Source organism: Bos grunniens, chromosome 10, assembly GCF_055505025.1.
Source record: "Bos grunniens cultivar Pamir isolate PY7600 chromosome 10, Bosgru_T2T1.0, whole genome shotgun sequence".
In the NCBI taxonomy this organism is placed as follows: domain Eukaryota; kingdom Metazoa; phylum Chordata; class Mammalia; order Artiodactyla; family Bovidae; genus Bos; species Bos grunniens.
This window is the reverse complement of record NC_141174.1, coordinates 74,218,050-74,239,917: the sequence shown is the minus strand read 5'-3', so window position 1 is coordinate 74,239,917 and position 21,868 is coordinate 74,218,050. Positions and strand designations below refer to the sequence as shown.

Below are 21,868 nucleotides of genomic sequence, written 5' to 3'. Positions count from 1 at the left end.
CTGAACTTAACTGAACACTGCATTTATTTACACATTAATTTTTCCAAATATCCTTTAAATTCTTTGAGAATACATCCTTACTTGTTTTTCATCTTTGATGTCTAGCATACACAACAAGTTTTGAACACTTAGTACATACTTACTAAATGAAATGATGAATGACCAAAATAGCTTTAGATGAATTCAAAGGTACACTCAGGGTCTAATAATGGAATAAAGGGCTTGAGGGCCTAACCTCTGATACTAATGCTGTAAAAAAAAATCACACCAGGATGCTCTTCTGTAACAATGGATTTCCTTGGGAGACAGTAAGCTGAGCAGTGTGGGGACGCCTGGGTCCAAGCCCAGGTGGCAGTTTTATGCTTCATACACACTAACAGAAAACACATATCTGACTATATACAACTTAAAATGCATCTCTATACAGGAGAGAGCAATGAACTGGAAGATCCCATTTCATCTTCCTCCAGAATGTTAGCCTGAGTCAAAACCTGATAAAAGTAAAGGTTAACACAGTTTAGTGTGTTCAGCCACTCAGTCGTGGCCGATTCTTTGCGACATCATGGACTATAGCCCAACAGGCTCCTCTGTCTGTGGAATTCTCCAAGCAAGAACACTGGAGTGGGTTGCCCTTTCCTTCTCCAAATACAGTTTAGGACAATGGACAAATCAAGTGAAAGGGTTAATCAATAAACTAATTTAATGCAGCCAATACGATGGGCATTATTTCCTAGGTTGTAAGATTAAATTAGGCCAAAGAGTTGGAGTCTATTGATTTTTCTATCCTGACTTCATAGTTCCACACAAACTAATTCAGTGTGGAATTAGTGGAACTAGAAATAATAGCTTTGCGTCTAGTGGAATGTAAGTGCTTCCCACGGTCAAAAGTTGATGGGTAAAACATTTGACTCTATCTCAGGACTAGTTCCACAGTTGTTTGAAAACCTTACTTAAGTGAAGTCTTGTCCCAAATCTTTGGAGCAGGACTCTTCAAGTGATAGGATGTTTCACAGTCCAGAGGGGAGGAAAAATCTTGGAACAGTGATTTTTCTCAAACAGATGATACAGCTATGGGACGAGTGCTGGCAGGTTAAATGTAGGTGTGTTGTTTTCAAGACAACATCTATGCAGTTCAATAACATCCCCTCTTCTCCCTAGAGACCAAGCTGTTCTTCCTTTTAGCTTAAAGCAGATGTGGCTCTTTTCTTGCTGTCCTAGTCAACTTTGTGCGTTGGTACCAACGATTTTTATAATCCTCACAAGCGCCTACCGTAACATTCATCTTGGCTTTCTCTAAAAAACTCATTCAGCCATGAAGAGAACATCAACTTACTCTCATGTGAAACTGAATAATTAATATCTGTGAGGCAATTTCAGGATAAATGAGAGCCAGCTCTTACATTCACATTTTGAAAGTGAAAGTGTTAGTCACTCAGTCGTGTCCAACTCTTTTCAACCCCATGGACTGTAGCCCACCAGGCTCCTCTGTTCCTAGAATTCTCTAGGCAAAAAATACTGGAGGCAAAAAATAGCCATTCCCTGCTCCAGGGTATCTTCCTGACCTGGGGATTGAACCTAGGTCTCCTGCATTGCGGGCAGATTCTTTACTGTCTGAGCCACCAGTAGTCAAATCAGAAGTAAGACAAGGGAAAGCACTAGGCATGGGGGTAACCCATTGACTCAGCAGTAGAAACAATTCTTATCTCCAATCAGTCCAGTTGTTTGCTCTCTAAAATATGTCAGCAGATCACTGATGATGCAAAAACTTCCTCTACCCCCATAAATTTCCCCAATTCACCCCTAGCCCTCACAAAAAAAAGACAATGCTCTTCTTCCTCCAGGCATGTGTGTGTGTGTGTGTGTGTGTGTGTGTGTAATCTCTTAACTTTTATTCCCACCACTCAGTGCATATTGGAAATTCCTCTGTGCTGAGCTAGAACAGATCTAGCTTATTCCCTTTCACTGCGTCATAGTTTACCGTGGTATGTAAATACGCTGTTATTCGGTAAAGGATACTCTTATGCTTATCTCCTGCTAGATACACTGAAGCAGCGACACTGAGTTAGAAACTTGCAATTCACCTTCTAAGGTAGTGGTACCAATCTATAGTGCCATTAGTAATGAGGGAGAGTTCCAGGTACCCTGCATTCTCAGCTAGTTTTGATACTGTCACCATTTTTATCTGGGGCAGTTCACTTTGATCCACTCTTTTTTGGACCCCTGAGTTCATTTTCTGACCAGGGATAGAGAAGGTGGGTAAAAATAAAATAGAGCAGTAAGAAAGAAATTTAAACTTTTCTGAGGCTGCTGATATTTGATGAGCTTCCTAGGAATCACCTCTCTCAAACAATACACACTTCCTCTTTCCTAGTTTTTTCTGATGTTGGCCGGAAATCTCATGCATTCTTTTAGTCAAATGAATGCCCCTTTTGTATTAGATCAATCCCAGGCATACCCAGCCAGAGGGCCCTATGTATTCTGGAGAACTTCTGGCTAAAGGAATTGTAGAAAACCAAAGAAATGTCTTAATCCCATCGCTGTCTGTGTGCTAGTACTAAGTTGCTTCGGTCGTGTCCTACTCTTTGCGACCCTGTGGATTGTGGCCTGCCAGGCTGTGCTGTCCATGGGATTGATTCTCCAGGCAAGAATACTGGAGTGGGTTGCCATTTCCTTCTCCGGCAGATCTTCTTGACCCAGGGATCAAACTCGCATCTCCCGTGTCTCCTGCACTACAGGCAGATGCTTTACCACTGAGCCACCAGGGAAGCCCATATCCCATTGCTATTTCCATTTCCTAAAGAAACACTAATAATAACCTATCTTATGCAAATAACTTTTATTTGTGTCATATAATATAAACATAATATTAAAATGATATTTTGGCCTTTCCAAAAACCAACTGTCAGAGGTACCCAGTCACTTTAAAAAGATTCTTATTCATTGGATTTTTGTGATTTTCCTATACATGTTCAAAAGGTTCTCAATAAATCTATTTAAGCAAAATGTACAAAGGAAGAAGTTCCTCAAAATAGTGTTTCAAAGGGGGATGTAGAGGAGTGTTAGGGAAGTATTCAGAATTCTGAGGAGCATTTCTTCTCTTCAAATAGCTTTATTAAAAGCACAATAAAAACATGAGTGTCATCAATGGCACTTTTTAACCAGTAAATTAGAACACCATTATTAGCTCAAATCTGATAATCACCATTAAAAGCTTAGCCTCCCAGAAGCTAAGTGGAAGAAAAAGAGAGGACTCCTACAGTACTACATACTTATAATTTATCATCTCAGATTTTTTTTAACCTTTCTCAGAAGGAGCTGCTTTTATTGTTGCAAGGAAGGTAGTTTATAAGAAAAACATTAAACCTCTTTGAGCTACATGACAACCCTTAGTGACTCCTATACTTCACTACTGTAGGGTACTAATTGGGCTAAAAAATGTTTCCTTGCTTTCTCACAAATCTCCACATCAACCCATAATAACTGATAGGAAATAAAATGATAAATTCTCTGGGGTCCCTGGTGGTTTGACTCTTAAAAACACTTAGATACATTGAAAAACTAGCTTCATTGGCCTCCTGCATCATCTATTTCAACAACTATTCTAAAGGAATATTTGAAAATACAAAGGATCAGGGTAGAAAAAAACGAGAAATAAATTCCTGCAGTGTCCCATCCTTAAACATAAAGTACTGTTTCTTTCCCCAGATTCTGGACTGACTGGCCATTTTGACGGCTGGGAAACAAGGTTCCTGTGTAGATGCTATTCTTAAAATTCTCAAGTTTCAATGGCAGAGAATTTCAATAGCATAAAGGAACAGAAGTCACCAGACACTCAAATCATACTTTGTCTCAAATGACAGGTATTTGTAAAACGTTAATCGAGGGACTTCCCTGGTGGTCCGGTGGTTAAGAATCCACCTTGCAGTGCAGAGGATGTGGGTTCAATCTCTAGTTGGGGAGATCAGATCTCACATGTCACGGGGCAACTAAGCTCTCATGTCGCAAATTAGAGAGTCTGCACATCGCAATGACTGAGCCCACAGGCTGCAGCTACTGAGGCTGCGTGCCACAGCTATGGAGCACGCATGCTCCAGAGCCTGCGCACCACAGCAAGAGACGCAGCCATAGAGCACGCATACTCCAGAGCCTGCTCACCACAAGAGAAGTCCATGTGTGCTGAAGCTAGAGAAAGCCTGTGCCCACAGTGAAGACTCGTGTAGCCAAAATAAAACAATAACAACAACAACAACCTTTAGCCCAGTACTAGATGGCTTCACTAATGGAGTCTACCAAACATTCAGAGAGAATTAATACTAATCCTTCTCAAACTCTTCCAAAAAATAGAAGAGAAGGGAACACTTCAAACTCATTTTGTGAGGCCAGCATCACTCTGATATCAAAACTAAACAAGGATACTACAAGAAAATAAAATTACAGGCCGATATCCCTGATGAGCATCAATGCAAAAATTTTCAGCAAAGTAACAACAAACTGAATTCAAAAATACATTAAAAAGGATTGTACACCATGATCAAGTGGGATTTATTCCAAGGGTGCAAGAATGGTTCAATATCTGCATTTCAATCAATGTAATATACAACATTAACCAAAATGAAGGATGAAAATCATGGCTATCTCAATAGATTCAGAAAGAGCATTTGACAAAATTCAACATCCATTTATGGGAACATGTGTACACCCATGGCGGATTCATGTTGATGTATGGCAAAACCAATACAATATTGTAAAGTAATTAGCCTCCAATTAAAATAAATAAATTTTTTAAAAAAGAAGTAATATCAGAAACAATAGGAGGTAATCAGAAAAAAACAAAAAAACAAAAAACCTCTCAATAAAGTGAGCACCAAGAGAACGCACGTCAACATAATGAAGGCCATATATGAAAAGCCCACAGCTAACATCACACTCGATGGTGAAAAAACTGAAAAACTTTTCTGCTAACTTCAGGATCAAGACAAGAATTCTCACTCTCACCACTTTTATTCAACATAGTATTAGAAGTCTTAGAGGAATGAGGCAAGAAAAAGAAAAGACATAAAATCAGAAAGTAAGAAGTAAAATTGCTTTGTTTGTAGATACTATGACCCATATAGAAAATCCAAAGACATGACCAAAAAACTACAACTAATAAATTCAGAAAGCTATAGGATACAAAATCAATATACCAAAATCTTTAGTATATCTATATACTAATAATGAAATATCAGAAAGAGAAATTATAAAACAATCCCATTTGCAAATTACAAAGAATAATAAAAATACACAGACATAAATTTCACCAAGGAGATAAAATACCTGGACATTGATGACTAGATATTGATGAAAGAAATTGTGGGTGACACAAATAGAGAGGTATTCTGTGGTCATGGATTAGAAAAAATTAATATTGTTAAAATGTCCATACTACTCAAAGTTATCTAAAGATTTAGTGCAATACCAAAATTCCAATGGTATTTTTCACAGAGCTTAAAGACAATCCTGAAATTTGTATGGAACCACAAGGATTCTGAATAACCAAAGCAAACTTGAGAAAGAATAAAGCTAGATGAATCACATTATCTGATTTCAAACTCTATCATAAATATAGAATCAAAATATAATCAAAATCAGAATGATACTGTCATAAAAACAGACACATCAGTGGAACAGAATAGAGGGCCCAGAAAAAACCTAAGCATATATTGTCAATTAATTTATGACAAGTCAAGAATATACAATGATAAAGGGCAGTCTCTTCAGTAAATGGTACTGAGAAAAGCAGTTGTTCTTTAGTTACTAAGTCCTGTTGGACTCTTTTGCAACCCCATGGACTGTAGACCACAAGGCTCCTCTGTCCATGGGATTTTCCAGACAAGAATACTGGAGTGGGTTGCCATTTCCTTCTCCAGTGGATTTTCCTAGCCCAGGGATTGATCTGTGTTTCCTGCATTGGTAGCTGGATTCTTTACCACTGAGCCACCTAGGAAATCAATAAAAATGGACAACCTCATAAAAAAGGAGGAAACTGGATCACTATGCTACATCATAAAAAACATAGTCTAACTGGATTAAAATAACAAACAGAAACTATAAAATTCCTAGAAGAAATCATAGGAAGTAAACTCTGACTTGGGTCTTGACAAGTTTTTAGACTTGACACTAAAAGCAAAGGCAACTAAACCAAAATAATCAGGTGAGAACTACGTCAAATTCAAGTTTCTAAACAGCAAAAGAAACCATCAACAAAATGAAATGGCAGCCTACATAATGTGAGAAAGCATTTGCAAATCATATATCTAATAAAGTGTAAATATCCAAAATACGTAAAGAACTCATATAATAGCAAAAACACAAAAACCAGTTTGATTTAAAAATGGGCAGAGGATCTGTACAGACATTTTGCCAGTGAACACAGATAGATGACCAACAACTACATGACAAGATGCCCAACCTCAGTAATCAGAGGGAAAAGCAAATCAAACTCACAATGAGATATCACCTCACACTTGTCAGAATGGTTATTATTTAAAAAAAAAAAAAAAAGAAGAGGATAAGAAGTGCAAGGATGGAGGGTAAGAAGTGCAAGGATGGAGGGAAAAAGGGAACTCTTGTGTACTGTTGGTAGGAATGTAAATTGGTTCTGCCATCATGGAAAACAGTATGGAGGTTCCTCAAAAAAATTAAATTAGAACTATAAATAAAAATATGATCCATCAATTACAGTTTTGCATATTTACCCAAAAGAAATGAAAACATTAATTTGAAACAATATCTGCACCCCTATATTCACTGCAGTATTATAATAGCCAAGACAAAGAAACAATCTAAGTGTTGATCAGTGGATGAATGGATAAAGAAATTGTGAGATACACACACACACACACACAGATCAGATCAGATCAGTTGCTCAGTCGTGTCCGACTCTTTGCGACCCCATGAATTGCAGCACGCCAGGCCTCCCTGTCCATCACCAACTCCTGGAGTTCACTCAGACTAACGTCCATTGAGTCAGTGATGCCATCCAGCCATTTCATCCTCTGTCATCCCCTTCTCCTCTTGCCCCCAATCCCTCCCAGCATCAGAGTCTTTTCCAATGAGTCAACTCTTCGCATGAGGTGCCCAAAGTACTGGAGTTTCAGCTTTAGCATCATTCCTTCCAAAGAAATCCCAGGGCTGATCTCCTTCAGAATGGACTGGTTGGATCTCCTTGCAGTCCAAGGGATCTCAAGAGTCTTCTCCAACACCACAGTTCAAAAGCATCAATTCTTCGGTGCTCAGCCTTCTTCACAGTCCAACTCTCACATCCATACATGACCACAGGGAAAACCATAGCCTTGACTAGACAGACCTTTGTTGGCAAAGTAATGTCTCTGCTTTTCAATATGCTATCTAGGTTGGTCATAACTTTCCTTCCAAGGAGTAAGCGTCTTTTAATTTCATGGCTGCAGTCACCATCTGTAGTGATTTTGGAGCCCCCCAAAATAAAGTCTGACACTGTTTCCACTGTTTCCCCATCTATTTCCCATGAAGTGATGGGACCGGATGCCATGATCTTCGTTTTCTGAATGTTGACACAATGGACTATTATTCATCCATAAAAAAGAATAAACTTGCCATTTGTGACAACATGGATGGACTTTGAGGGCATTATGTTAAGTGAAATGAGTCAGAGAAAGACAAAAACTGTATGATTTCACTTATATACGGAGTCTAAAAATAAGCCAAATTCAGATAGAGAGAACAGACCGGTGGTTGCCAGAGGTGAGAAGTAGCTGGTAGGTGGAATGTGTAAAGATGGTCATGGGTATAAATTTCCAATTATAAAATGAGTAAGTCAAGGGGATATAATGAAAGCATGGTGACTACAATTAATAATATTGTATTCTATATTTGGAAGTTGCTAAGGAAGTAGATTCAGTATTCTTGCCTTGAGAACCACATAAACAGTATGAAAAGGCAAAAAGATATGACATTGAAATATAAACTCTCCAAGTCAGTATGTGCCCAATACGCTACTGGAAAAGAGTAGAGAAATAACCCCAGAAAGAATGAAGAGACAGAGCCAAAGAAAAATCAATGCCCCATTGTGGATGTGACTGGTGATAGAAGTAAAGTCCAATGCTGTAAAGAGCAATACTGCATAGGAGCCTGGAATGTTAGGTCCATGAATCAAGGTAAATTAGAAGTGGTCAAACAAGAGACGGCAAGAGTGAACATTGACATTTTAGGAATCACTGAACTAAAATGGGCTGGAAGGGGTGAATTTAATTCAGATGACCATTATTTCTACCACTGTGGGCAAGAATTCCTTAGAAGAAATGGAGTAGCCATCATAGTCAACAGAAGAGTCCAAAATGCAGTACTTGGGTGCAATCTCAAAAATGACTAATCTCTGTTTGTTTCCAAGGCAAACCATTCAATATCAGAGTAAACCAAGTCTATACCCCAACCAGTAATGGTGAAGAAGCTGAAGCTGAATAGTTCTATGAAGACCTACAAGACCTTCTAGAACCAACACCTAAAAAAGACGTTCTTTTCATCATAGGAGACTGGAATGCAAAAGTAGGGAGTCAAGAGATACCTGGAGTAACAGGAAAATTTGGCCTTGGAATGCAAAATGAAGCAGGGCAAAGACTAACAGAGTTTTGCCAAGAGAACACACTGGTCATAGCAAACTCTCATCCAACAACACAACAGAAGACTCTACACTGGACATCACCAGATGGTCAACACTGAAATCAGATTGATTATATTCTTTGTAGCCAAAGATTAAGGAGCTCTATACATTCAGCAAAAACAAGACCAGGAGCTGACTGTGGCTCAGATCATGAACTCCTTATTGCCAAATTCAGACTGAAATTGAAGAAAGTAGGGAAAATCACTAGACCATTCAGGTATGACTAATTGGAATCCCTTATGATTACACAGAGGAAATGACAAATAGATTCAAAGGATTAGAAGTGATAGAGTGCCTGAAGAACTGTGGACGGAGGTTGGTGACACTGTACAGGAGACAGGGAGCAACACCATCCCCAAGAAAAAGGAATGCAAAAAGGCAAAATGGCTGAGGAGCCTTACAAATAGTTGAGAAGAGAAGAGAAGCTAAAGGCAAAGGAGAAAAGTAAAGATATAATCGTTTGAATGCAGAGTTCCAAAGAATAGCAAGGAGAGATAAGAAAGCCTTCCTCAGTAATCAATGCAAAGAAATAGAAGAAAACAATAGAATGGGAAAGTCTAGAGATCTCTTCAAGAAAATTAGAGATACCAAGGGAACATTTAATGCAAAGATGGGCACAATAAAGGACAGAAATGATATGGACCTATCAGAAGCAGAAGATATTAAGAGGTAGCAAGAATACACAGAAGAACTATACAAAAAAGATCTTCATGACCAAGATAACCACAATGGTGTGATCACTTACCTAGAGCCAGACATCCTGGAATGTGAAGTCAAGTGGGCCACTATGAACAAAGCTAGTGGAGGTGATGGAATTCCAGTTGAGCTATTTCAAATCCTAAAAGATGATGCTGTGAAAGTGCTGCACTCAATATGCCAGCAAATTTGGACAACTCAGCAGTGGCCACAGGACTGGAAAAGGTCAGTTTTCATTCTAGTCTCAAAGAAGGGCAATTGCAAAGAATGTTCAAACTACTACACAATTGCATTCATCTCACATGCTAGCAAAGTAATGCTCAAAATTCTCTAAACCAGGATTCAACAGTACGTGAACCATGAACTTCCAGATGTTCACGCAGGATTTAGAAAAGGCAAAGGAACCAGAGATTAAATTGCTAACATCCGTTGGGCCACAGAGAAAACAAGAGAATTCCAGAAAAAACATCTATTTCTGCTTTATTGATTATACCAAAGACTTTGACCGTGTAGCTCACAACAAACTGTGAAAAATTCTTAAAGAGATGGGAATACCAGACCACCTTATCTGCCTCCTGAGAAATCTATATGCAGGTCAGGAAGCAATAGTTAGAACTGGACATGGAACAACAGACTGGTTCCAAATTGGGAAAGGAGTACATCAAGGCTGTATATTGCCACCCTGCTTATTTAACTTATATGCAAAGTACATCATGCAAATGCCAGGCTGGATGAAGCATAAGCTGGAATCAAGATTGCTGGGAGAAATATCAATAACCTCAGATACCCGGATGACATCAACCTTATGGCAGAAAGCAAAGAAGAACTGAAGAGCCTCTTGATGAAAGTAAAAGAGGAGAATGAAAAAGTTGGCTTAAAACTAAACATTCGAAAAATAAAGATTATGGCATCTGGTCCCATAACTTCATGGCAAATAGATGGGGAAACAATGGAAACAGAGACAGACTTTCTTTTCTTGGGCTCCAAAATCACTGCAGATGGTGACTGAGGCCATGAAATTCAAAGACGCTTGCTCCTTGGAAGAAAAACTATGACCAACCTTGACAGCATATTTTTAATGACATCAGCAGAGACATCACTTTGCCAACAAAGGTCTGTCTAGTCAAAGATATGGTTTTTCCAGTAGTCATGTATGACTGTGAGAGTTGGACTATAAAGAAAGCTGAGTGCCAAAGAATTGATGCTTTTGAACTGTGGTGTTGCCGAAGACTCTTGAGAGTCCCTTGGACTGCATGGAGATCAAACCAGTCCATCCTAAAGGAAATCAGTCCTGAATATTCATTGGAAGAACTGATGCTGAAACGGAAATTCCAATACTTTGGCCACCTGATGACTCATTTGAAAAGACCCTGATACTGGAAGAGATTGAAGGCAGGAGGAGAAGGGGACAACAGAGGATGAGATGGTTGGATGGCATCATCGACTCAATGGTCATGAGTTTGAGCAAGCTCCAGGAGTTGGTGATGGACAGGGAAGCCTGGTGCACTGCAGTCCATGGGGTCACAAAGAGTCGGACACAACTGAGCAACTGAACTGAACTGAAAGGGAGTAGATATTAAAAGTTCTCATCACAAGAGGAAAAATTTGTAACTTTGTGTGGTGATAGATGTTAACTTATCGTGGAATCATTTCACAACATATGCATACATATAATCATCATGTTGTATGCCTGAAACTAATATGTCTATTATCTCTCAAAAACCACTTCAATGAAAAGCTGAATATAGTACCCTAAAGAGTCATGTTAACAACTCTTTTTTTTTCATTAAAATATTTCCTCTAAAATAAAATTTCATTGTATTATTCACTCTTAAAAGTTGCAGAAAAAAAAAAACATTTGAATTGGCCCTGACTATATGAATGCTGGAAAAGACTAAGGAATCAAGTAATCTTAGAATTGGAATGAATCTGAGAATTTTTGTCACACATCTTCCTTTTCAAAGACAGGAGGAAAAAAAAAATCCTGAATAAAATTAGATTAAAGTTGGTTATACTTCCACATGGGCGATTTATTTTCCCTTAAGTAGATATGGGAAGACCCAGAAACAAGGGACTGAGGTATTCTGTTTTTGTTGTTTGTTCAACAATATAGAGGATTTTATCAAAATATTTGGGTAAGAATTATTAAAATCTTCAAAGTATAGATCTTAATATCTGTACCCATACAGATAATTTTCATAAAGGAAATAAAGGGAGAGAACGTGATATCCTTCATGGAGCAGAGTTTGTTAAACCTGAGATAGTGCCCATTGCTATTAATGACTAAGTGCTCATTTGTCAAGCATCACTGTGTCATTGACACAGAAGTAGCACACTGTAATACAAGAGATGGAGAGAGATGTGGAGAAAGAAAGAAATGTACCATCGTTCTCCCTGTATGACAAACATGAGGCTTATCTAGGAATTCCTTGTTGTTGAAGAATATCAGGAGGCCTTCTGCTGCTGTTGCTGCTGCTGCTAAGTCGCTTCAGTTGTGTCCAATTCTGTGCGACCCCATAGATGGCAGCCCACCAGGCTCTGCCATCCCTGGGATTCTCCAGGCAAGAGGAGGCCTTCTACAACAAGACAAAGATGTCAACCTTTTCTTCAGGGAGCTTACTATACACACATATTGGACATACACGGTAGATTATTATACACAATGGTTGAGATAGATGAAGGGGAAGAGGTGAGGTCAAGGAGATGCCTTAGGAGGGAAGGAGAGAAAAGAGAATTCATCAAGACAATATTTCCTGAACCAACATTTCTAGGTTACTCAAGACCTGACCTTTGCTATTTTCTTTGAATCAGAGCTCCTATCTAGAGAAAGACTTCCAAACAGGAATAGGGGAAAGGATATGCAGCCATAACACTTCTTTAATGTCTGACTCCAGTATCATATGTTACATTAGTGGATCTGGACTTGCTCCCTTTCCATCTCTGGCTTTCACTGTGATGCCACTGATTGGTGACTGGTCCCACTTGGAAACGTGAGGCAAGCTTTGCACAGATGCATAAAAATTCATTTCCAAGACAGTCATGAATAAACTTCCACGGATGGGCTACCATACAATAGCCAGTTTCAGAAAATGAAAGTTTATTTCTTTTTTAAGTCATCATCCCAAAATGTATTTTTCAAGGAAGAAAGAATACTAGTTATAAACATTTATTGAAGAGAACACTCATAAACACACAAAATTATAGCTATGAGTAGACTTCTCTATTACTAATTACCAATCATCACAGTTTGAATCTTTTTTTTGATCCTTAGTCTGAAATATGTTCTGACACCAGCTCTCTTAATGAGATTGGGGCTAAATTCAAGAGTAGAACATTAAATTTTGATACCACTGTATCTTTTTAATGAACACCCACTGACTCACCTATCCATACACAGTCAGTGCTTCGCTGCACCTTCTCCCGTGAACCCTTGCATCTATCAGAAGCACTAATTAGCTAGTAACTCTGGGACCCAGCAAATACTTGTTGAGTGTGGTGGAACGGAGAAAAGGAGGCCAGAGAATCCCCAGACCTGATTTCCATCCTGGTTCTGCCACAGATCAGCAGTTAATTTACTCAACCGTTATGAGTTTCAGTTTACCCATGTTAAATGTGGATGATGATGAACAATGAGAGTTATTGGATGGCTGAATCCAATTAGATGCAGTTAATAAACTATGTAACTCTTGTGTTATTTTGTACCTACTAAACTGCCTTTAGTACAAAAATACTACACTTTGACCACTAAAAGGATGGCAAGGTACCACTTCTAGGGGTGACATTTTTAATGACCAGCTGAAAAACATGGAATAATAGTGAGTGCCCGTAGCTGGCTGTCTTTCAAACTTAGGAACAAAAGCCCATTCTCACTCCAAGTGCGGATCCAACATCATCTCAAGATGTGAAGTACCAGAGAGGAAACCTATAATCATATTTTCTTAAAAACTAAGAAAAACTTTCAGCTAAGCAATTTCAAAGTTTTTGAAATCATAATATTTCAAAGTGTTAATTCAGTGCTTGGTCTTTATTTATTTATTTTATTCTTTCTTTCTTTTATTCTCTTTTGCCTTAACTGTCAAGAAGCTTAGAACTCAGTTTTATGTCTAGTTTTCAAAACTGTGCTTTTTGCTAGCACTTTTCTCCTGACTCACCTCCTCCCACTTTCATTAATGTCTTTTCAAAAGAATGCTACTAAATTTGTAGTTTTTGTTAAGATGAGGGAGTCAGGTTATAAACAATGAAGGAACATTTTTTAAAGGACAAAAATTGACAAAATTGTGAGTCTCAACCTAGTATAGTTTCAGACTAAACAGCCGGCATAAGAAAACTCACTGTAGACTCTAGATGACACAGGATTATTTTGTTGAGTGTTTACTGCTGAATTGCTTGCTACCTATTGTGAGCTTCCTCTTGACTTCTTTGCAAACAGCAGGATTCCTCTCATCTCTCTAGTTTCAGATTTCACCAGAAATTCAGGAGCTGAGTCAGGACTACAAGTGGCCCCATCTGCCGACCAAGAAGGATGAGCTGTTTTGGAAATACAGTGATGCCACGAGGACTCAGAATTCCCAAGGCCTCTGAAGGAAATGATAAAGACTACAAGTTCTCCTGCTAGATTTTACATTTTTCAAAGCCACAGGTAAGCAAGACCATTTATTTTGAGAAGCCTCATTAACAGAAACTTCTTATGCAATTCTTTGTCTACCTTAGTGACTTATACAAACTGCGTGTTCAATAAAGTTGCTGAATAAATAAAACATGGTTGTTCACGAGACTTACAGAATGAACTTATGGCTGTGGGGAAGAAGGACTGGGGGAGAGATAATTACGGAGTTTGGGATCAACATGTACATACTGCTGTATTTAAAATGGATAACCAGCAAGGACCTACTGTGTATCACTGGGAACTCTGCTCAGTGTTATATGGCAGTCTGGATGGGAGGGAAGTTTGGGGGAGAATGGATACCTGCACACATAGAGCTGAGTACATTTGCTGTCCACCTGAAACTATCACAATGTTGTTATTCCAATATAAAATTAAAAGTTTAAAAAAAGAGGAAAATAATGTACAGAAAAAAAAACCCACATACAAAAAAGAAAAAAAAACTACACAAAAAACTGTGGTCAAGATCAACAGAAGCAAATAAGATTCACTGTTAAGGAGTCTGTTTTGATGATTATACGGCTACCAGGAAAGACAGGTGAGCTTTAAGATAAGGAAATTCTACCCATAATCCTGCCCAAACCATGTCAAGCTAGAGAATAAGGGTGTAGAGCTGCTTTCTGTAAAGGACTTACGGAGGTAATTAATTACCATATTCACATCTTGATGAAACCCCTACTGGATGTGTAAAATAAATGAGATGAGTAAGAGGAGTTCAACGCAAAAACACTAATGTGATAACAGACAATCACTGTAATATAGAGAAGTGAGCCAAGACCCAGCTCAGCACGCCAGACGGGGCTTCACACAGAAGGGCGTCTTACGGACTTCCAGAGTCAAGGATAAATTCCTTATGCGAGGCTCAGTCAGGCAGAGGGAAGAGCAAACACTAAGCTCTGGTGACACGAATGTGTCTGGGCTATACTAGACGGGGGCTTACGAGGCTGAGGAAAGGGGGTGAGACAGTCCACAAGGCTAGCCACCCAGGGCGTGAAGGGCCCTGTGTGCACTGCCAAATGGTTTGAAGTTTGTTTTGAGAAAGTAGAAATCCAACGTAGTTCAAATAGAAGAGGTCTATAATCAGATTATGAGAAAGGTAAGTCTGCTGGCTGCAAAATGGGCCCCAAATTAACAATTATTGAGTGTGCCCAACATACTAAGCCAGATACCAAGGGCTCCGCAGGTACTGTCCTCCCAGCAGACAAGTCAAATAGACACTGCTGCTTCCCCGTTCTATAGGTGAGGACACAGGGCTTAGTGAGATTAAGTGATTTGCCCAAGGTGTCACAGCTAGTGACAGCTCTGAGGATCTCTGATGAGGGGCTGATTCCAATGCTTATGCTCTTAGAACTAGAAGAGAGGGAGATCACAGGCAAGAAGGGCAGAAAGCCGGCCAGTGCCCTAGTCCATCCCAGAGCTGTGGAGCATCCGAACCAGGGCAAAGAAAGTAGGACTTGTACCGCTAGCACATTGCTATAGCCAGTAGCTGCTGTTTTAGCAAATTGATCCCAAATACAATAGAGGGCATTTCAGAGCATAGAGTTGTCTTACTTTATAAAACAATTTTTTTTTTTGAAAGAATGCTCCAACTACAACCATTCATTTGGAAATAAAAATCTACAGTCAAACATTTTTCATGGCAAAAAACAGAAACACGAAGCCTCAGGGACAAAAATGACTTCAGAGCTTGATATTACTTACTAGAAAATGTCTTTGCATACCTCAGAACCCACATAGTGGGCATGAACCCACAATGAGGTTGCGCTTCACACCCACTAGGATGGCCATAATAATAAAATAAAACAACATCAAAAAGGAAAAATAAGTGTTGGCAAGGATGTAAGGAAATTAGAGCCCTCCTACATGGCCAGTGGGAATGTGAAATGGTGCAGCTGTTGTGGAAAACATTTCGGCAGTTCTTAAAAAGTTAAACATAGGATTATCATATGACCTAGCAATTCCAATTCAAGGTTTATACCCAAAAGAACTAAAAACAGAGACTGAAATAGATATATGTAGGCCAATGTTCATTGCACCGTTATTCACAATGGCCGAAAGGCAGAAACAATTCAATTGTCTAGAATAGGCAAATTCACAGATACTCAAAGACTAGAGGTTACCAGGGGACTGAGGGAGGGGTACAGGGAGCTTTTGCTTCTTGGTTAGAGTCTCTATTTTGGGTGATGGAAAAGTTTTAGAAATAGACAGTAGAGATGATTACAAATATTTTGAAAATACTAAATGCCACTAGATTGTACTTAAATGTATGTTGTTGTTTTTACTTAGTTGCTAAGTCATGTCCAACTCTTTGTGACCGCCTGCCAGGCTCCTCCGTCTATGGGATTTCCCAGGCAATAAAACTGTAGTAAGTTGCCATTTCCTTCTCCAGGGGATCTTCCCAACCAAGGGGTTGAATCAACATCTCCTGAGTTGGCAGGTCAATTCTCTACCACTGAGCCACCAGGGAAGCTCTAAATATGTATGTATGTATGTATGTATGAATGTGTGTGTGTATACATATATATGTGTGTGTATATATATATATAAACACAATAAAAAAATTTCCTCAAAGAAAACAAAAAGCTAATGTGCAGTTGCCTCAACCATTGCCAGAGAAAATAAATGCAACCTTTCTTTATAGAACTGTGTCGAACTTGGCCCCCATGCTGGATAAGAATTACAATATATGCAAACAAGCCTGGAACCTTCAAAATATGCTATTCAAAAGAATTCAGTGGCTTCCTACAACCTACAGGCTACAATGGAAACTATTTTACAGGAGATGCAAGGCCTTTCCTGATCTGGTTCCTACTTACCTGTCCAAGTCTAGGCTCATCTGCCACATCATTTCTGCTAATTCTATGCTTCAGGGATACTGACATGCCCCATGAAACATGGGGCTCCCTCATATCATGGTTTGCCCATTCTGTTCCATGTGCTTAGGAAGGGCTCTCTATGTACCCATCCCTTTATGATCTAGCAAACGCCTTATCTATCATCCAATTTCAGTTTCATGAAGCCTTGCCTGGACTTCTGAGCCTCCTTACCCATGGCCCATTGCCTTTATTTACTGATCCCTTTATAATAGCAATTGTAATATAGCAATTGATTATTTGTATGTCTGTAGTCTACCAGACTTGGTACTTCTACCAATACATTGGTACTTCCTCAATGCACCTCAATGCCCTTCCTCAATGGATACTAAATTTCAGCATGAATACAAGGTAAGAAGTAAAACACCTCCAAGTTAGAAAAGCTGCAAAGAATCACCCGTACCTACGGCTTCCCTCGTGGCTCAGAGGTTAAAGCCTCTGCCTGCAATGGGGGAGCCCTGGGTTCGATCCCTGGGTTGGGAAGATCCCCTGGAGAAGGGAATGGCAACCCACTCCAGTATTCCTGCTTGGAGAATCCCATGGACGGAGGAGCCTGGTGGGCTACAGTCCACAGGGTCGCAAAGAGTTGGACACGACTGAGCGAGTTCACTTTCACTTTCATGGGACTACTAAGAAATCCACACACTTTGAAACTTAGAAGTTCCCTAAGAAGGCAAATGGGAAGCAGTTTATTGAAAGTGTGCTCCCAGTGAAGTATAATTGGTCAACTATAAAGATGCACTGAGTTGCACTGCAAAGAATTCAAATCTGAAGGTGAAAAATAAAAATGTTAATCATCATCCAATACTACCAAACTGGTAACTTTATTATTTTTGCCACTAAATATGTCTGTCCCTCAGTAGAAGACCCTCCACATTTTATTTGACTAAATAAACCTCCTTTAAAATCCAACCATTTTTGTTGTTGTTCTGCTTCTAAATACATATGATAATTGGGCTATTGTTCCAAAGCACTACCTAGCAGATGCAGTTGATATAAACAGGTGGTTTTCCAGTCATCAGAAAGATAGGTTTCTAGATAAGAATTAACAAACTGATGTTCTAATTGATAAATTCCCATGAGTTTGGTCAGCATGATTAAGGTCTAATCAGCCCTACACGAGCATAATTTAAAATGAAAATTTAGTTCTTTAGGACTGAGAATTCCAACATTAGGTAGGAATGATGTCATCTGGGGTTTACAGAACTTCTTTATGACTGAAATGGCGCTGGGTTATATTAAGAAAGATCTTTCCCTGATCACCTCCTTTCTTCCTCTCTTTCAAGAGGTTACCTGGTTATTACACTCCCTAGATTTCCCCCCTTTTCTCAGTTAGCTAATTCCAGTTCTGCTCAATTTTTATTACCTACAACCCACATTTACACCACTATTTCATTAGGAAAACTTATTCCATATCCTTCACATTTAACTTTAAAGTAAACTTTTTACTACTTTTCAGCTGGAGTCTATTTAGCACCCCTGGCCTGACTCGATAGGAATCACCACTAAATTTCCACCTCCCCTGTGCCACTCTGGTCATGCTAATAAGATCCTATTTTTACCAGAATGTTGCATCCACTAAAGAACAGAATTAGAATGGAATATCAAAATCTTGCTTCTCCAGAGTTGTTTTATCATCAGTAAGCCAGAGCCAGTGCTCCCCTAGGGCAGCCTGGGCCCCCGACCACCACTTGGAAATAAATGACCTGTGTGTCTGAGTCTTCTCTCCTGGAGCCCTCATCTGACACCATGTCAGGCATCATGCTGGTCTTAGGGGGAATTCCAAAAGAAACAAGCTGGATGCTGTGTGATTGAGTCCTAAAGGGCCTAGCTGAGAAGTTTACCTGAAGGTCATGCCACATTTCATCAGAACCTCATAGAGGCTTTCAACAGGCTCAATTCAAAAGGATGTGGCTTGGCTTAGTCATGAGTGTCCAAGCCCAGAGAAGGTTCACATATGCCCTTTAGCACGTCCAGTTCAGAAGTCCTCACTCAGATGGACCCATGTGGCAGCTGATGCTGCAGGAAGAAAAGATGATGAGCAGAAGAGGGTGGAAGCCCTAGGTTTCAACTCTGGCTTCCTGACTTCATCCCACATGTGAAGCTGGGATTATCAGTCACTCCTCTGAGCCTCTGAATTTCCAGTTTTAATGCATGTGTATACATCCTTTATATTTAAGAAGTTGGTCCCCCCAAACTGTTCTACTAAGAACTGATCATTACAAACCTAAGAGCTAGAAACTGGAATTTGACTAATTCCTAAGACTGATTCGTGAACCTGGCCCTCCCAGATCTGCTGCCCATGTGCCTGCTCTGACTAGTGGCTGGGTTGGATCTCCTCACATCCCTTTCATTTTAACTTGTCCATTTTAACTCCCTGGGTATCTCTGGAGAATTAAAGCAACAGCAACTCAGCAGGATCCCAAGCAGATGGAAGGCTGAGGGTAAGCCCACAGAATAATGGAAAACATACTCAAGTCAAAAGATTTTAAATTGCCATTTTTGCAAGAATAGGTTCTGTTTATTCTGGGGTTAAATAAAAAGAAAAAAGAAAACACTGTCAGGAGTGATGTGAAAAATGATGGTAATTCAAAGCCTTGGATGCCTCCAAGTCCTTTTACACTGTGGCTGCTTTGTGCTTATCACACCAAGGAAAACGTTTTTCACAGTCTTGTGATTTTGAAATGAGCTGTCCCTCTCACGTTGGTCTCTTGCTTTTAATGTATTGAATTGTAAGCATAAACTTCTAGGCACCTGCAATTCCCTGACTTGGCTGGGCTCAGCCTAATTACTGAAGGATTTGGAGAAAAGTAGGTGAAAGTTGGCACCAATTTACAACATTCCTCTGCCCCCCAACCCTGCACTAGCCCTACCTCTTCCGCAATTAAGGTGCTTGGTTTACTGAAGCTGCCTTTATACAGGACAGTTTTATTAAGATATAATTCACAGCTTTCCCTAGCACCTACTGTTCAAACATTTTCATTACCTCAAAAAGAAATGCTGTACCCACTGGTAGTCACTCCTCATTTAACCTTCTCCCCAGCCCCGGCAATCACTTGTCTGTCTTCTGTCTCTATGGATTTTCCTATCCTGGCCATTTCATGTAAGTGGCAGGCATCATACACTATTTGTCCTTTTGTGACCGCTCCTGATGCTCCTCTGCAGTCTCCTCTGTGCACACTTCTCTCTTTCTCCTTCCCTTACATGGTGCAAGCCTTCTGGTTCTCTCATAGCAAGAAAGGCAACGAATTTCACCAAACAGTGGCTAAACTTAAATACCAACACAAGTAACATGACACACAGGCCTGGATTAAGCTCTGTGGAGAGACATAGAGAGAACCCTAGGCTTGAGACACCCAGGCCACCTACTGAACACCCATCTCCCTGACACTGATTCCTCTATCTTTCGGTTTGCTCAGAGGCAGGTAAGGACGTTGTTTGCTGCTAAGTCAAGTCTGACTCTTTGTGACCCCCATGGACCGTAGCGCGTCAGGCTCCTCTGTCCTCCACTGTTTCCTGGAGTTTGCTCAAATTCATGTCCATTGAGTCGATGATGCCGTCTAACCAAGTCATCCTCTGTCGCCACCTTCTCCTTAAGGAGAAAACCCATCAATTTTCTTTTGTACCCTTGATGGATGAGCAACACATCCATTTCCCCTATTCCATCGTCTTTTCCTTCCACGCAACTCAATTTTGTGAAAACAAGGCTGGATTCTCCAAAGGAAAAAGTGTGATTAGGGTAACACGTTAAGGATTGCTTGTGGGAAGTCACCTATTGTCTGATAAATTCATAATTATAGGTTGCATCTCTGCTCTCTTAGAGGCACCATAACAGTCTCTTAGTTTTAATTCTGCTGGTGGAGAGGAAGACTTTACATCATTTAGGAGGCCAGCTGTGTTGTACTTCAGCTGCAAAATATGAAAGTTCTCAAGTGTGCTTGGCATATATTCTGAGCTGAAGCATATGCTGCTTACTCAGGCAGAATGTCCTTGCACTGCAGATGCCTGGAAAGGCGACACGGGGACTTTAGACATATGTGGCCCATCGACACTGGCTCCCTCACTGATGAGCACACACTGTATCACTTTTTCCTTCTGTTTCACGTCTTATAAATGGGCACCAATTCAACTTAGAGCCACCACCACAGAATTTTAGAGCTACAAACAGGATTCTTAGCAGTAATCAAACCTAATGCCCGTTACTGAGATAAAGAAAATGAAGCACAAAAAATGTACTTTATTTGGTCACATTATCAGGCAAAGGTACTATCACCATTAAGTGTCAAAGAACACTTTACAAGACACTATTTTCTTATGTCTTTTCAAACTAAAGTCCAAAGAAAAGCATATAGATTTTTAAAAAGGGAACAAAAAGGTGAAGAGAGCAGGAACTCAATGTTTGTGATTAGAGTCCAACATCAGACTGATTGCTTCCTGGCACAGGCCACCTCCAATAGCCTGTCCCAACCTCCTGACTTGAAAAGGACTCCCCACCCCTTCTAGAGAGGTCAACAGCAGGCATAAACAGGATGGATACCTCTAAGATTCTTGTTGCAAGTTGAAGAATTTCAAGTCTACGATGCCACTGTTACTGAGAGAATTGAGGGTTTCAGGGACCTCAATTTGTCATGGTGGCTTTTTCAAATTTGACTTCTCTCCTTTACTTAGTTCTTGATTCCCAGCCCCTGCCCACGTCTCCTCAGAAACTTTTGCCCACTGACTATCCCCTTGCTCTTATAATTCTGCTTGTTCTCTTTCTACTTGGTCCTATCCCGGACTCACTGCCACCAAGAGCTTAAACTTCCCTCATCTTGAAACACAGAGCAGGATGGCTGTGTACCGCCTCCATGCCCTCCCACCAAAGTCTGATCAACTTTCTGCTTTTCCTACACTTCCAAGCTTCTGGAAATAGTCATCTGTCCTCACAGCTGCCTGTTCTTTATCTCCATTCATTCCATT

General features: G+C 39.9%; 1 protein-coding gene across 7 annotated transcripts in view; it reads right to left on the bottom strand.

Annotated features, from left to right (window-relative positions):
- RYR3 (ryanodine receptor 3) overlaps nucleotides 1–21,868 on the bottom strand; it is a 565,051-nt gene that overhangs the window by 426,052 nt on the left and 117,131 nt on the right. The gene's annotated exons all lie outside the window — the stretch shown is intronic.